Source organism: Corella eumyota, chromosome 7 (assembly GCF_963082875.1).
Source record: "Corella eumyota chromosome 7, kaCorEumy4.1, whole genome shotgun sequence".
NCBI lineage: Eukaryota > Metazoa > Chordata > Ascidiacea > Phlebobranchia > Corellidae > Corella > Corella eumyota.
This window is the reverse complement of record NC_137496.1, coordinates 8,829,530-8,845,254: the sequence shown is the minus strand read 5'-3', so window position 1 is coordinate 8,845,254 and position 15,725 is coordinate 8,829,530. Positions and strand designations below refer to the sequence as shown.

Below are 15,725 nucleotides of genomic sequence, written 5' to 3'. Positions count from 1 at the left end.
AACAAAACTTTGAATATTATCGGATCCGAATAAGTTCGTTCTTTAAATGCGCTAAAATGGAAATTCCAAATTTGCGTAAGTTGATTAGTTTATAAGGCCATGAATTATCTTTATTGATCCTATGTCATATTAAAGAGCTTCATTAGATAACTGTTATTGTACGCGTCGATGGTGTAACGGTTAGCATTGGTGCCTTCCAAGCACTAGTTCCGGGTTCGACTCCCGGTCGACGCAAGATTTTTAATACAAAAATAGTGTTAAAATTATATAATAAAATATACATTGTTTGATATTAAATATTTTTTTTAACTTATGTAGCAATAAAGCTAAAATTTAATGTATATAACCCCACATTATTCGACTGGTAATTTTACCCGACTCTGTTTTTCAAAATTCGTTAATTAAACGTGAACAATTAAAAAATAATTTAATATGTGTTATTAAACATTAAAAAAAATTAAAGACAACATTTTCTTATAGAACAAAATTTTGTGCTTTAAAATGAAAATAGTTAAAATATAATAAATTATATAATTAACAATGTCTAGATAAGCCAACATAATACATAAAATTGGTTGCAAAAATGGGAATAAGTTAACTTAATTTGGGACTCTCTAACAAAAGTTTGAGCTTTATTTATTACGAATAAATTTAGTCATTTAAAGTGCAAAAAAATAAAATTTATATTTTTTATAAGTTGTTTAGCTTTTAACCTATAAAAGAGTAAAGGAGAATAAGCGAAAATATATAAACAATAAAAATTTTGATTTTTCTTATTACATTTTACTTTGATATTAATTTAGTACGTTAATAAGCAGAAAGGGGTTATGACTTAGTGGTAAAGCGCCTGTCTTGTAAACAGGAGATCCTGGGTTCGATCCCCAGTAACGCCTATTCATGTTTTTAAACTATTGTTGAGAAATTTATTATTTTCTAAAAAGTATTCTACCTTTTCTGATTTAAAAATAAATAAAATTTGCGGTTTATATTTGTAAATCTTTTTAATGAAACTTTAAATTTGTTTTTTCGGTAAATCTATATATTCTACAAAAATTATTTTCCTCTTGTGATGTGCATATGTTGGTTAGTAAAAATGAATTTTGACATAATGTAAATTAAGCGTTTATTTTTGAAAAAAGTAAGTCAAAGTTTTGTATCAACTATCCCATAATAGCAATTATAATTAGAAATTTCACAACACGATATTTTTAGTTTATTGAGTTTCGTAATGCAGCACCTGGTTGAACGGAAATACCCATTTAATGCAATATTTTTTGTAAATTTTAAATGAAATATATTTGCAAATATTTTTATAATGGTGCTTTAACTTTGTTTTTATGGTATATCTATATATTCTAGAAAAATTATGTTTCCTTTGTGATGTGCAAATGTTAGTTAAAAAATAAATATTTACATAATGTAAGCTTAGCGTTTTTTTAAGGAGGAAGTAAGTTAAGGTTTTGTATCAACTAACCCATAATAGCAATTATAATTAGAAATTTCGCCACACGATATCTTTAATTTAATGAGTTTCGTAATGCAAAATGTGTCAGGATGGCCGAGTGGTCTAAGGCGCCAGACTCAAGATACAATCTTCGCCGTTGTACGGCAATGGGTGTTCTGGTCTCCGAATGGAGGCGTGGGTTCGAATCCCACTTCTGACAATATTTTTATATGATTAAAACACGATTTTTGAATTAAATAAACAACTTTTTAATTTCACTAGTGTTGGCATAATGTCAGGTTAAAAATAAAGATAGGTTTATTTAGAAGTTCACAGATATAACACGTAACTAAATTTATTCGAAAAAAAATTTAACTTTTTATTTTAAACTTAACCGTCATAAAGAAACCAGTATTTAATTATAAGTGAATTACCAGCTTTACGAATTGCAAATTTGACTGTAACTTACCTTTCCAAAGTAACCAAGTTAAAGGGTAAAAATAAGTTCCCTCGTCCGATTTAAAAAAAAAAATTTATGTAACAGGTATGTATTAGTTAACTAATTTAATAAAATAAGTATTTATTGCTAATATTCTTCTCACCAATATAGGTCAAATCTGAATCCAAATTATGTATTAGTAGTAAAGTCATTAGCCAATAGCAAACAATAAATGTAACGTAGCAAACATTTATCAATAAAATATCATAACAAATCTGCCATTTTCATGTCTATTGTAACGTGTTATCTGTCCTAAGTCACTTGCCCCCTCCCATTAGTCACTTGGGCCCACTTTATCCGCTGTGGGCTGCATTACGTGACTTGTAAGTTAAACTGTAAGAAATGAGTTGTTTAAGGGGGTACATAGTGAACACCCTGAAAAATGGTTGTGTTTGGTTGCTCGATTGTGTTGATAATCATTTTGTAAATAAATCTGTGATATACAGAATTTGGTGCGAGATCAGTAGTTAACAAAATAGGTAAACGCATAAGCGGCAGAATATTTTACAATATTTATCTATAATTCTTTACTTCATAAATTGTGAATTTAAACTACTATTTTATGATCATAATGAAACACAATAAATGCAATGTTATATATTTGAGGCAGGTCAAAGAAATATACCGTTGTCCTTTCCTGACAATATCGTACATAAAAAAAATTTTAAAAATGATATTAATTCATACTCTAAAATGGTAGCAATTTCCAACAAAACTTTGAATATTATCGGATCCGAATAAGTTCGTTCTTTAAATGCGCTAAAATGGAAATTCCAAATTTGCGTAAGTTGATTAGTTTATAAGGCCATGAATTATCTTTATTGATCCTATGTCATATTAAAGAGCTTCATTAGATAACTGTTATTGTACGCGTCGATGGTGTAACGGTTAGCATTGGTGCCTTCCAAGCACTAGTTCCGGGTTCGACTCCCGGTCGACGCAAGATTTTTAATACAAAAATAGTGTTAAAATTATATAATAAAATATACATTGCTTGATATTAAATATTTTTTTTAACTTATGTAGCAATAAAGCTAAAATTTAATGTATATAACCCCACATTATTCGACTGGTAATTTTACCCGACTCTGTTTTTCAAAATTCGTTAATTAAACGTGAACAATTAAAAAATAATTTAATATGTGTTATTAAACATTAAAAAAAATTAAAGACAACATTTTCTTATAGAACAAAATTTTGTGCTTTAAAATGAAAATAGTTAAAATATAATAAATTATATAATTAACAATGTCTAGATAAGCCAACATAATACATAAAATTGGTTGCAAAAATGGGAATAAGTTAACTTAATTTGGGACTCTCTAACAAAAGTTTGAGCTTTATTTATTACGAATAAATTTAGTCATTTAAAGTGCAAAAAAATAAAATTTATATTTTTTATAAGTTGTTTAGCTTTTAACCTATAAAAGAGTAAAGGAGAATAAGCGAAAATATATATAAACAATAAAAATTTTGATTTTCCTTATTACATTTTACTTTGATATTAATTTAGTACGTTAATAAGCAGAAAGGGCGTTATGGCTTAGTGGTAAAGCGCCTGTCTTGTAAACAGGAGATCCTGGGTTCGATCCCCAGTAACGCCTATTCATGTTTTTAAACTATTGTTGAGAAATTTATTATTTTCTAAAAAGTATTCTACCTTTTCTGATTTAAAAATAAATAAAATTTGCGGTTTATATTTGTAAATCTTTTTAATGAAACTTTAAATTTGTTTTTTCGGTAAATCTATATATTCTACAAAAATTATTTTCCTCTTGTGATGTGCATATGTTGGTTAGTAAAAATGAATTTTGACATAATGTAAATTAAGCGTTTATTTTTGAAAAAAGTAAGTCAAAGTTTTGTATCAACTATCCCATAATAGCAATTATAATTAGAAATTTCACAACACGATATTTTTAGTTTATTGAGTTTCGTAATGCAGCACCTGGTTGAACGGAAATACCCATTTAATGCAATATTTTTTGTAAATTTTAAATGAAATATATTTGCAAATATTTTTATAATGGTGCTTTAACTTTGTTTTTATGGTATATCTATATATTCTAGAAAAATTATGTTTCCTTTGTGATGTGCAAATGTTAGTTAAAAAATAAATATTTACATAATGTAAGCTTAGCGTTTTTTTAAGGAGGAAGTAAGTTAAGGTTTTGTATCAACTAACCCATAATAGCAATTATAATTAGAAATTTCGCCACACGATATCTTTAATTTAATGAGTTTCGTAATGCAAAATGTGTCAGGATGGCCGAGTGGTCTAAGGCGCCAGACTCAAGATACAATCTTCGCCGTTGTACGGCAATGGGTGTTCTGGTCTCCGAATGGAGGCGTGGGTTCGAATCCCACTTCTGACAATATTTTTATATGATTAAAACACGATTTTTGAATTAAATAAACAACTTTTTAATTTCACTAGTGTTGGCATAATGTCAGGTTAAAAATAAAGATAGGTTTATTTAGAAGTTCACAGATATAACACGTAACTAAATTTATTCGAAAAAAAATTTAACTTTTTATTTTAAACTTAACCGTCATAAAGAAATCAGTATTTAATTATAAGTGAATTACCAGCTTTACGAATTGCAAATTTGACTGTAACTTACCTTTCCAAAGTAACCAAGTTAAAGGGTAAAAATAAGTTCCCTCGTCCGATTTAAAAAAAAAAAATTTATGTAACAGGTATGTACTAGTAAACTAATTTAATAAAATAAGTATTTATTGCTAATATTCTTCTCACCAATATAGGTCAAATCTGAATCCAAATTATGTATTAGTGGTAAAGTCATTAGCCAATAGCAAACAATAAATGTAACGTAGCAAACATTTATCAATGGAATACCATAACAAATCTGCCATTTTCATGTTTATTGTAACGTGTTATCTGTCCTAAGTCACTTGCTCCCTCCCATTAGTCACTTGGGCCCACTTTATCCGCTGTGGGCTGTATTACGTGACTTGTAAGTTAAACTGTAAGAAATGAGTTGTTTAAGGAGGTACATAGTGAACACCCTGAAAAATGGTTGTGTTTGGTTGCTCGATTGTGTTGATAATCATTTTGTAAATAAATCTGTGATATACAGAATTTGGTGCGAGATCAGTAGTTAACAAAATAGGTAAACGCATAAGCGGCAGAATATTTTACAATATTTATCTATAATTCTTTACTTCATAAATTGTGAATTTAAACTACTATTTTATGATCATAATGAAACACAATAAATGCAATGTTATATATTTGAGGCAGGTCAAAGAAGTATACCGTTGTCCTTTCCTGACAATATCGTACATAAAAAAAATTTTAAAAATGATATTAATTCATACTCTAAAATGGTAGCAATTTCCAACAAAACTTTGAATATTATCGGATCCGAATAAGTTCGTTCTTTAAATGCGCTAAAATGGAAATTCCAAATTTGCGTAAGTTGATTAGTTTATAAGGCCATGAATTATCTTTATTGATCCTATGTCATATTAAAGAGCTTCATTAGATAACTGTTATTGTACGCCTCGATGGTGTAACGGTTAGCATTGGTGCCTTCCAAGAACTAGTTCCGGGTTCGACTCCCGGTCGACGCAAGATTTTTAATACAAAAATAGTGTTAAAATTATATAATAAAATATACATTGTTTGATATTAAATATTTTTTTTAACTTATGTAGCAATAAAGCTAAAATTTAATGTATATAACCCCACATTATTCGACTGGTAATTTTACCCGACTCTGTTTTTCAAAATTCGTTAATTAAACGTGAACAATTAAAAAATAATTTAATATGTGTTATTAAACATTAAAAAAAATTAAAGACAACATTTTCTTATAGAACAAAATTTTGTGCTTTAAAATGAAAATAGTTAAAATATAATAAATTATATAATTAACAATGTCTAGATAAGCCAACATAATACATAAAATTGGTTGCAAAAATGGGAATAAGTTAACTTAATTTGGGACTCTCTAACAAAAATTTGAGCTTTATTTATTACGAATAAATTTAGTCATTTAAAGTGCAAAAAAATAAAATTTATATTTTTTATAAGTTGTTTAGCTTTTAACCTATAAAAGAGTAAAGGAGAATAAGCGAAAATATATAAACAATAAAAATTTTGATTTTCCTTATTACATTTTACTTTGATATTAATTTAGTACGTTAATAAGCAGAAAGGGCGTTATGGCTTAGTGGTAAAGCGCCTGTCTTGTAAACAGGAGATCCTGGCTTCGATCCCCAGTAACGCCTATTCATGTTTTTAAACTATTGTTGAGAAATTTATTATTTTCTAAAAAGTATTCTACCTTTTCTGATTTAAAAATAAATGAAATTTGCGGTTTATATTTGTAAATCTTTTTAATGAAACTTTAAATTTGTTTTTTCGGTAAATCTATATATTCTACAAAAATTATTTTCCTCTTGTTATGTGCATATGTTGGTTAGTAAAAATGAATTTTGACATAATGTAAATTAAGCGTTTATTTTTGAAAAAAGTAAGTCAAAGTTTTGTATCAACTATCCCATAATAGCAATTATAATTAGAAATTTCACAACACGATATTTTTAGTTTATTGAGTTTCGTAATGCAGCACCTGGTTGAACGGAAATGCCCATTTAATGCAATATTTTTTGTAAATTTTAAATGAAATATATTTGCAAATATTTTTATAATGGTGCTTTAACTTTGTTTTTATGGTATATCTATATATTCTAGAAAAATTATGTTTCCTTTGTGATGTGCAAATGTTAGTTAAAAAATAAATATTTACATAATGTAAGCTTAGCGTTTTTTTAAGGAGGAAGTAAGTTAAGGTTTTGTATCAACTAACCCATAATAGCAATTATAATTAGAAATTTCGCCACACGATATCTTTAATTTAATGAGTTTCGTAATGCAAAATGTGTCAGGATGACCGAGTGGTCTAAGGCGCCAGACTCAAGATACAATCTTCGCCGTTGTACGGCAATGGGTGTTCTGGTCTCCGAATGGAGGCGTGGGTTCGAATCCCACTTCTGACAATATTTTTATATGATTAAAACACGATTTTTGAATTAAATAAACAACTTTTTAATTTCACTAGTGTTGGCATAACGTCAGGTTAAAAATAAAGATAGGTTTATTCAGAAGTTCACGGATATAACACGTAACTAAATTTATTCAAAAAAAATTTTACTTTTTATTTTAAACTTAACCGTCATAAAGAAACCAGTATTTAATTATAAGTGAATTACCAGCTTTACGAATTGCAAATTTAACTGTAACTTACCTTTTCAAAGTAACCAAGTTAAAGAGTAAAAATAAGTTCCCCCGTCCGATTATTTAAAAAAACTTTTATGTAACAGGTATGTACTAGTTAACTAATTTAATAAAATAAGTATTTATTGCTAATATTCTTCTTACCAATATAGGTCAAGTCTGAATCCAAATTATGTATTAGTGGTAAAGTAATTAGCCAATACCAAACAATAAATGTAACGTAGCAAACATTTATCAATGGAATACCATAACAAATCTGCCATTTTCATGTTTATTGTAACGTGTTATCTGTCCTAAGTCACTTGCCCCATCCCATTAGTCACTTGGGCCCACTTTATCCGCTGTGGGCTGTATTACGTGACTTGTAAGTTAAACTGTAAGAAATGAGTTGTTTAAGGAGGTACATAGTGAACAGCCTGAAAAATGGTTGTGTTTGGTTGCTCGATTGTGTTGATAATCATCTTGTAAATAAATCTGTGATATACAGAATTTGGTGCGAGATCAGTAGTTAACAAAATAGGTAAACGCATAAGCGGCAGAATATTTTACAATATTTATCTAAAATTCTTTACTTCATAAATTGTGAATTTAAACTACTATTTTATGAACATAATGAAACACAATAAATGCAATGTTATATTTTTGAGGCAGGTCAAAGAAGTATACCGTTGTCCTTTCCTGACAGTATCGTACATAAAAAAAACTTTAAAAATGATATTAATTTATACTCTAAAATGGTAGCAATTTCCAACAAAACTTTGAACATTATCGAATCCGAATAAGTTCGTTCTTTAAATGCGCTAAAATGGAAATTCCAAATTTGCGTAAGTTGATTAGTTTATAAGGCCATGAATTATCTTTATTGATCCTATGTTATATTAAAGAGCTTCATTAAATAACTGTTTTTGTACGCGTCGATGGTGTAACGGTTAGCATTGGTGCCTTCCAAGCACTAGTTCCGGGTTCGACTACCGGTCGACGCATGTTTTTTAATACAAAAATAGTGTTAAAATTATATAATAAAATATACATAGTTTGATATTAAATAATTTTTTTAACTTATGTAGCAATAAAGCTAAAATTTAATGTATACAACCCCACATTATCCGACTGGTAATTTTACCCGACTCTGTTTTTCAAAATTCGTTAATTAAACGTGAACAATTAAAAAATAATTTAATGTGTTATTAAACATTAAAAAAAATTAAAGACAACATTTTCTTTTAAAATAAAATTTTGTGCTTTAAAATGAAAATAGTTAAAATATAATAAATTATATAATTAACAATGTCCAGATAAGCTAACATAATACATAAAATTGGTTGCAAAAATGGGAATAAGTGAACTTAATTTGGGACTCTCTAACAAAAGTTTGAGTTTTATTTATTACGAAAAAGTTAAGTCATTTAAAGTGCAAAAAAATAAAATTTATATTTTTTATAAGTTGTTTAGCTTTTAACCTATAAAAGAGTAAACGAGAATAAGCGAAAATATATAAACAATAAAAATTTTGATTTTCCTTATTACATTTTACTTTGATATTAATTTAGTACGTTAATAAGCAGCAAGGGCGTTATGGCTTAGTGGTAAAGCGCCTGTCTTGTAAACAGGAGATCCTGGGTTTGATCCCTAGTAACGCCTATTCATGTTTTTAAACTATTGTTGTGAAATTTATTAATTTCTAAAAAGTATTCTACCTTTTCTGATTTAAAAATAAATAAAATTTGCGGTTTATATTTGCAAATCTTTTTAATGAAACTTTAAATTTGTTTTCTCGGTAAATCTATATATTCCAAAAAATTATTTTCCTCTTGTGATGTGCATATGTTGGTTAGTAAAAATGAATTTTGACATAATGTAAATTAAGCGTTTATTTTTGAAAAAAGTAAGTCAAAGTTTTGTATCAACTATCCCATAATAGCAATTATAATTAGAAATTTCACAACACGATATTTTTAGTTTATTGAGTTTCGTAATGCAGCACCTGGTTGAACGGAAATACCCATTTAATGCCATATTTTTTTAAATTTTAAATGAAATATATTTGCAAATATTTTTATAATGGTGCTTTAACTTTGTTTTTAAGGTATATCTATATATTCTAGAAAAATTATGTTTCCTTTGTGATGTGCAAATGTTAGTTAAAAAATAAATTTTTACATAATGTAAGCTTAGCGTTTTTTTAAGGAGGAGTAAGTTAAGGTTTTGTATCAACTAACCCATAATACCAATTATAATTAGAAATTTCGCCACACGATATCTTTAATTTAATGAGTTTCGTAATGCAAAATGTGTCAGGATGGCCGAGTGGTCTAAGGCGCCAGACTCAAGATAAAATCTTCGCCGTTGTGCGGCGATGGGTGTTCTGGTCTCCGAATGGAGGCGTGGGTTCGAATCCCACTTCTGACAATATTTTTATATGATTAAAACACGATTTTTGAATTAAATAAACAACTTTTCGATTTCACTAGTGTTGGCATAACGTCAGGTTAAAAATTAAGATCGGATATAACACGTAACTAAATTTATTCGAAAAAAAATTTTACTTTTTATTTTAAACTTAACCGTCATAAAGAAACCAGTATTTAATTATAAGTGAATTACCAGCTTTACGAATTGAAAATTTGACTGTAACTTACCTTTCGTGGTGACTGAAGTATGAGTGATGGGTGTATTTATATTTCGATAATGTGTCCAATTCCAATTAAAAATAACCTGTTTACTGTTTTAGATAGAGCTCAATTTAAAGCAAGATATCGATTTTCGAAAGTAGAAGTACATAATCTTTTTTCTATCATTTTTTTTTGATGGTGCAAGTCGGAGCATATGCAGTTCCCCCTAACTAACATTGTAGAAAATTGGCCTGGTTCAACCCATAATAGCAGACTTTCTGTAATGTTTGACACCAATATGATAGAAGAAATTTCACTTGGTAATGGGGGATATCTATGCCGAAAATATCTTTTAACTTCACTTGCTAACTCAATCACAGCAGCTGAGCAAAAATACAACCGCTCTCACATCAAAACTCGAAGCTCAATAGAGCGATGTTTTGTTGTAATAAAACAAAGATTTCGCTGCCTTCGAATCCCGCTTCAAACTAAAATGCAAAATTTTCTTGTCTTTGCTGTTGCTTCTATCCATAATTTTGCAATCAAACTTAACGACATCATATTAACTTCTGTTCCTTATTTTGAAGAACCTTCTATTGAATCTATTTCAGCTGCTCGTGGTGACAATTATTTTCGACAACACATTATATCACAATTTTTTACTTCAAGAACTTTTTTTGTGTTTCCTTTTTTACATATATTTGTGTATATATAACAAATAATTTTTGTGTATATATAACAAATAATTTCGTCTTTAAGGCGTAGTTTTTCATTTGATGATCAACTTTTTTCCATTAATGTTCCTTTCTTTCCACTTTTGTTTCCTTTCTTTCCACCCTTCTTCTCTTTCTTTCCATTTTTGTTGTTTTTTTCTAAATTTATCTTTTTCTTTTGAAGAAGAGAAAGGCGTAATTCTTCATTTTTTCATTTACCTATTGCAATTTTTTTTAACATTGAAAAAACATTCATAAAAAAAATAGATATATTTTATGAAAAAAAAATAACCTTGAGCAAAAAAACGTCATCCAAAACAGGGAAAGTTTTTTACCTAGTTTTATGTTGCAATCACAGTTTTACCTTCATCGTTCTTATTTAATTAGAGTTAGGTTAAACACTATAAAAGAATAAACATTTTGATACAGGACCACAGTTAGATTTTGCATACCAATTAAAAACACACATAAAATATCTGTTATAAAAAAAATATTTTGATACAGGACCACAGTTAGATTAGGCATACCAAATAAACACACATAAAAAATTCTGTTTCAAAAAAAATAAATATTTTGAAACAACATCTCCAAAAAATCTGGACTTTTAACAAAACAAAATTTTTTTGATACAACATCACGACAAAAACACAGTTTTGTTTCTTAATTTGTGTGAAAATCCTCAAAACAATCTCTTGTCTTGTTGAAGCAAAGAGCAACTTTGCATGTTTTGCATTTACAAAAAGACATTATAGATTTTAATGATTGCTTACAAAGCTCACATCGTACTCAATTTGACATCCATTCCGGAATATGGTCTAACCCGTCATATCTAACATCTGACAGACTAAGTCGTAATCGTTTGCTTGGTGTTAATGACGACACATACGAACGACGAGAAGTGAGTCTCTGGTTTGCATTTATTAATCCAGATGCAACTTCAGCCTGGAAATCTCTTAGCTGCAAAATTTTTTTGTTGCCTAGTTCCTTTTGTTCCCTTTTATAATGCAACTATGAATTTACCAGTGAAATGGCTAAAGACTCCACCCATCAACTTATTGAATACTTATACTATGTTAGGTCTTTGTACTGAAACATAATTTTTTTTTACTTCTGTCATACCGTTGAACACTTTCAATTGGCTCAATTCCAGCATAGGAGGATACAAGATTTACGGCTTTATTATCATACCATCTTACAGCTATTATGTTTAAATTTTTTTTGATTCTTTCATCATAAGAGCCGCGGCCTTTTTTCTTTAATTCTTTTTCAGATAAAAGTGGACATCCCTTCATTCTATTGCTTCTAATTGTCCCAGTATATTCAAATCCTAGTTTTTTTTATTTCATTAATAAGTGAAATACTTGTGAAAAAATTATTGGAAACAATTTTAAAATTCAAGTCTTGAGGCAATAAAGATACAAGTTGCATAACAACATCACCCCCAACACCCAAAGCAGATTACACATGTATTTTCCCCCCTGGTAAACATCGAAGTCGTACAAAAACCCAGATATGCCACAACACCCCCACATTTTAAAGCCCCATTTATGTGGTTTTCCAGGCATGTATTGCCGCAACAATGAACGTCCTTTGAATGGCACCATTATTTCGTCTATTGAGTTGAATTTTTCCGGAGGAACTGTTAAAAATTGAAGTCTTAATTTTTTCATCCAGGGTCTAATTTTCCATATGCGATCTTTTTTCAATTCATCTGTTATAGAATAATTATCACAAAAGTGAATATTTCTCATCCATATTTCAAATCGATTTCTAGAAAAATTTGGTGGGTATCTCATTTCCCTTTCCCAATACAAACTGGTGGGTATCAATACAAACTGGTGGGTATCTCATTTCCCTTTCCCAATACATTCGAATATTCGGCATTTTTACAAGACCCATCCTGAAGTAAACACCAACAAATTTTTTTATTTCATTGAGATCTGTTTCTATTGACTTTCCGTTATTTTGTACACTATACAAATTAGATTGGTAACTTACCATTTCTAGCATTTCATTGGTGACAAATTTTTTAAAATATCGATAGGGAGTTATATCTTTTAAAGTATCGGATAACACTGGAAATTGAAAGAATACATTAGGTTTATCAAATAAACATTTTATCCAATTGCATATAAGTACAGGTTGAACAAATGTTCCCACAATTTCGTTGTTTTCATCATCATTATTACTAAATACACAGTCTTCATCATTACCAAAATTTTCATTATTATTTCTAGCTGTACAATTTAAAGTATTTAGTATATTTTATTACTTACTCAAATTTTATTCAAATAAACAAAAAATCTCCTAAATGCCCACAGGTGCATATATGCACAAACAGGTTAAAGGTCAGATTCTGCAATAACGTTTTCGAAAAATATGACAAAAATGAATTGAACACACATTTTTAGCATCTTGCTACCTATTTTATTCGAAAACCTTAAAAAAATGAGTGTTTAAAACCTAAAAACAACTCTGACAAAATTTGTACAATTTTTTTAAAAAAATTGAAAATTTCAAGGGGGAATTCCCGGTTATAAAGTGTTTCCAAATTTTTTTTAGCCACTAGGTGGAAGTATATTGTATAAATATATTCTTTAATTACAAAATTGTTGAAAAACTCTACTTAAGTAAATTCTAGAATAGAAACAAAATTGAGATCATATATGAATCAAGGGGCACTAAAGGGTTAAATAGAAAAAACTTGACGTGAAATTTTGCATTGATTTTTAAATTTTGAGAGAAAAATTCTAAACCACGCTAAGAAACAAAATCGCGCAATAAGGGATTTGAACTCTCGACCGTTTGATTAAAACTCCAACGCTCTAACGACTGAGCTAACAGGGCACGCTTTAATAAATGTGTGCTTTGTTACATGAATATAGTTAATATTTGTGTAGCTTATCTGACGAATATAGCAATCAAATTTTTACATTCTTTTTTTTAAACTATTTAAAAATAGTTAAACACAAAGATTTGTTAATATTTTATATTTTTTTATGAAACTTTAAATAAGTTGATAAAATAATATTACTTAGTCAATTAAATTTCAAATTCTCATTTAAAGTCCGAGAAAACTGAATTAGAAACATTATAAAGTTTCATAATATAACCGAAGTAGAAAAAACTGGTTTGAAACTAAAGATCACCAGGTTTTTACTGATTCGCAAGTTATTCCCTATGATGTTTTTGTCGAGGCAAAAGTAGCGCCTGGCAACAGCGGTAAATCGAAGAACTTTATCCTCAATTACAAATAGTAACTGGAATGTATTTTTAGGTTAAAAAAGAATATAAAATTTATAAAAAAACATATAAGTTTTGTGTTTCACTAAAAATTAAATTGGTCAAAGTATGGGAAAAAGTGGCAGAGGTGAAAATAGGGGCAGAGGTAGTGTGAGGGGAAAATGGGTATGGCGGAGGAGAGGGAATAGGGGTTTAAGTGCTGGGAGAAAAGGAGAAGGTCGGGTGGATAGTAATTGCAAATATAATAGCCAAATATATATTATCAATGTTAAATAAAAACTGTTTTAGAAGCGAAACATAAAAAAGAAAAATGCACAAAGAAAATGAGAAGGATAGGGAATTTAAACCTAAAGAAAATGACACTGGAGCTATAAATTCAAGTTTAATATATAAGTTAATAAAGTCGAACTAGCGACAACTGTTATCAAATGGACACGCTAATAAGTAATGAGATAAAAAAGCAATTATGACGTTATTAGTAAGGGGGAAGGGGGGCAACAAATATGAATCATTACATGAAAATTGAAAAATTGAACAAAACAAACGTAAACAACTGTATTTAATAACGATATTCTACACTAAATCAATAGAAAATTTATCGGAATCATAACTGTAAATGTCTAAAGAGGGCACTAACTCACGTGGTAGAACGCGCAAAAAATATTCGGATTGTCGCTTGTGAAAAAGCGGTTTATAATACTTAGGAATAAACAACCTCCACTTGGGTGACTTAATTCTGGCAGTTGATTTTTGTTGGAGAGTTAATTGAAAAACTTTACCTGTCCTGGTTTAAGCCGTATTAGCAAGTTAGCATGCATAAATAAAATCAATATAAACTTAGTTATTATGTTTGCAAAACTTTTTTAACGGGATGACGCGTGTCTTAATTTTACCTTTTTAATAAAATTTTTGCGTAGTTTAAAATGTGAATAGAGGTTACTGGGGATCGAATCCAGGATCTCCTGTTTACAAAACAGGCGCTTTTCCACTAAGCCATAACGCCTTTCGCGAAAAGAAGTGTATTAGATGTGCAATAAAACATAAAAAAGAAGATCAACATTTTTTTTGCGAAAAAAAAGTGTATTAGATGCACAATAAAATATAGAAAGTAATATCAACATTTTTTAAATTAAATATGTTTTATTTTTTTTCGTCGACAGTTTGATAGGTTAAAAACTAATCAACTTGTGCAAATTTGATATTTCCTTTTTAGCGCTTTTAAAGAACAAATATTTTTTTGACCTGCCTCAAACATATAACATTGCATTCAATGTGTTTTATTTTAATTTTAAAATAGTGGTTTAGTTTTACAATTGAAGAAGTAAAAAATTAAAGGAAGTAGCGGCTCGTGGGCAAACTAGAATTGGGGGCTAATTTTAGAAAATCACAGCACGACTAGGGGGGTCCCAAAAATTGTTTTGATATTGATGGCCGTTAATCGGCTATTTTAGATACAAAACGGTCTTTTTTATATTACCTAAGAAAAGAAAATTTTTACGTGTTGTGAGTTATTGTAGCGAACTTTGTGCTAGTTTTGACGCTAACAACTTCCTCGTGGGCTCTAACTTACCTTTTTTAACTATGACCAGAGCAACTTTTCTTATTATTTTGTTTTCTTATTATTAAATGTTGGTACTTTTAGTGTATGGTACTTTTAATCTGATAGTTTTATGTAATATTTTGGTTAATTTTGGAGTAACAAGTATTATTTCATATTGCATTATTTTATTGTATATATTTATAAGTATTTAATCTGATTCTATTTAAATAAGGACTTAATAAAACTGTGTCTAGGATTACATTATAAAACTGAGTAATTATATAGCAAAACCTGTTACATTATTAGTCAACGGGGCCTAAGAGCATACAACAATTTTAAATAACACTTTTAAAAAAACACGATCTTGTATATTATTTTATTATCTTCTATTGTAGCCTATATCTTGCA

At 28.7% G+C, this 15,725-nt stretch overlaps 10 non-coding genes across 10 annotated transcripts; 9 read left to right on the top strand and 1 right to left on the bottom strand.

Annotated features, from left to right (window-relative positions):
- Positions 1-162: 162 nt before the first annotated feature.
- Trnag-ucc (transfer RNA glycine (anticodon UCC)) lies at positions 163-234 on the top strand. Its single transcript has one exon. It is a non-coding gene; the product is annotated as a tRNA-Gly (tRNA).
- Positions 235-821: 587 nt separating this feature from the next.
- Trnat-ugu (transfer RNA threonine (anticodon UGU)) lies at positions 822-893 on the top strand. The gene has a single exon. It is a non-coding gene; the product is annotated as a tRNA-Thr (tRNA).
- A 655-nt stretch (positions 894-1,548) lies between these two features.
- Positions 1,549-1,664, top strand: Trnal-caa (transfer RNA leucine (anticodon CAA)). The gene is made up of 2 exons: positions 1,549-1,586; positions 1,619-1,664. It is a non-coding gene; the product is annotated as a tRNA-Leu (tRNA).
- Positions 1,665-2,813: 1,149 nt separating this feature from the next.
- Trnag-ucc (transfer RNA glycine (anticodon UCC)) lies at positions 2,814-2,885 on the top strand. Its single transcript has one exon. It is a non-coding gene; the product is annotated as a tRNA-Gly (tRNA).
- Positions 2,886-3,475: 590 nt separating this feature from the next.
- Trnat-ugu (transfer RNA threonine (anticodon UGU)) lies at positions 3,476-3,547 on the top strand. Its single transcript has one exon. It is a non-coding gene; the product is annotated as a tRNA-Thr (tRNA).
- A 655-nt stretch (positions 3,548-4,202) lies between these two features.
- Positions 4,203-4,318, top strand: Trnal-caa (transfer RNA leucine (anticodon CAA)). The gene is made up of 2 exons: positions 4,203-4,240; positions 4,273-4,318. It is a non-coding gene; the product is annotated as a tRNA-Leu (tRNA).
- Positions 4,319-6,128: 1,810 nt separating this feature from the next.
- On the top strand, positions 6,129-6,200 carry Trnat-ugu (transfer RNA threonine (anticodon UGU)). Its single transcript has one exon. It is a non-coding gene; the product is annotated as a tRNA-Thr (tRNA).
- A 2,578-nt stretch (positions 6,201-8,778) lies between these two features.
- Positions 8,779-8,850, top strand: Trnat-ugu (transfer RNA threonine (anticodon UGU)). Its single transcript has one exon. It is a non-coding gene; the product is annotated as a tRNA-Thr (tRNA).
- A 652-nt stretch (positions 8,851-9,502) lies between these two features.
- Positions 9,503-9,618, top strand: Trnal-caa (transfer RNA leucine (anticodon CAA)). Its single transcript has 2 exons — positions 9,503-9,540; positions 9,573-9,618. It is a non-coding gene; the product is annotated as a tRNA-Leu (tRNA).
- A 5,090-nt stretch (positions 9,619-14,708) lies between these two features.
- Positions 14,709-14,780, bottom strand: Trnat-ugu (transfer RNA threonine (anticodon UGU)). The gene has a single exon. It is a non-coding gene; the product is annotated as a tRNA-Thr (tRNA).
- Between the last annotated feature and the right edge of the window lie 945 nt (positions 14,781-15,725).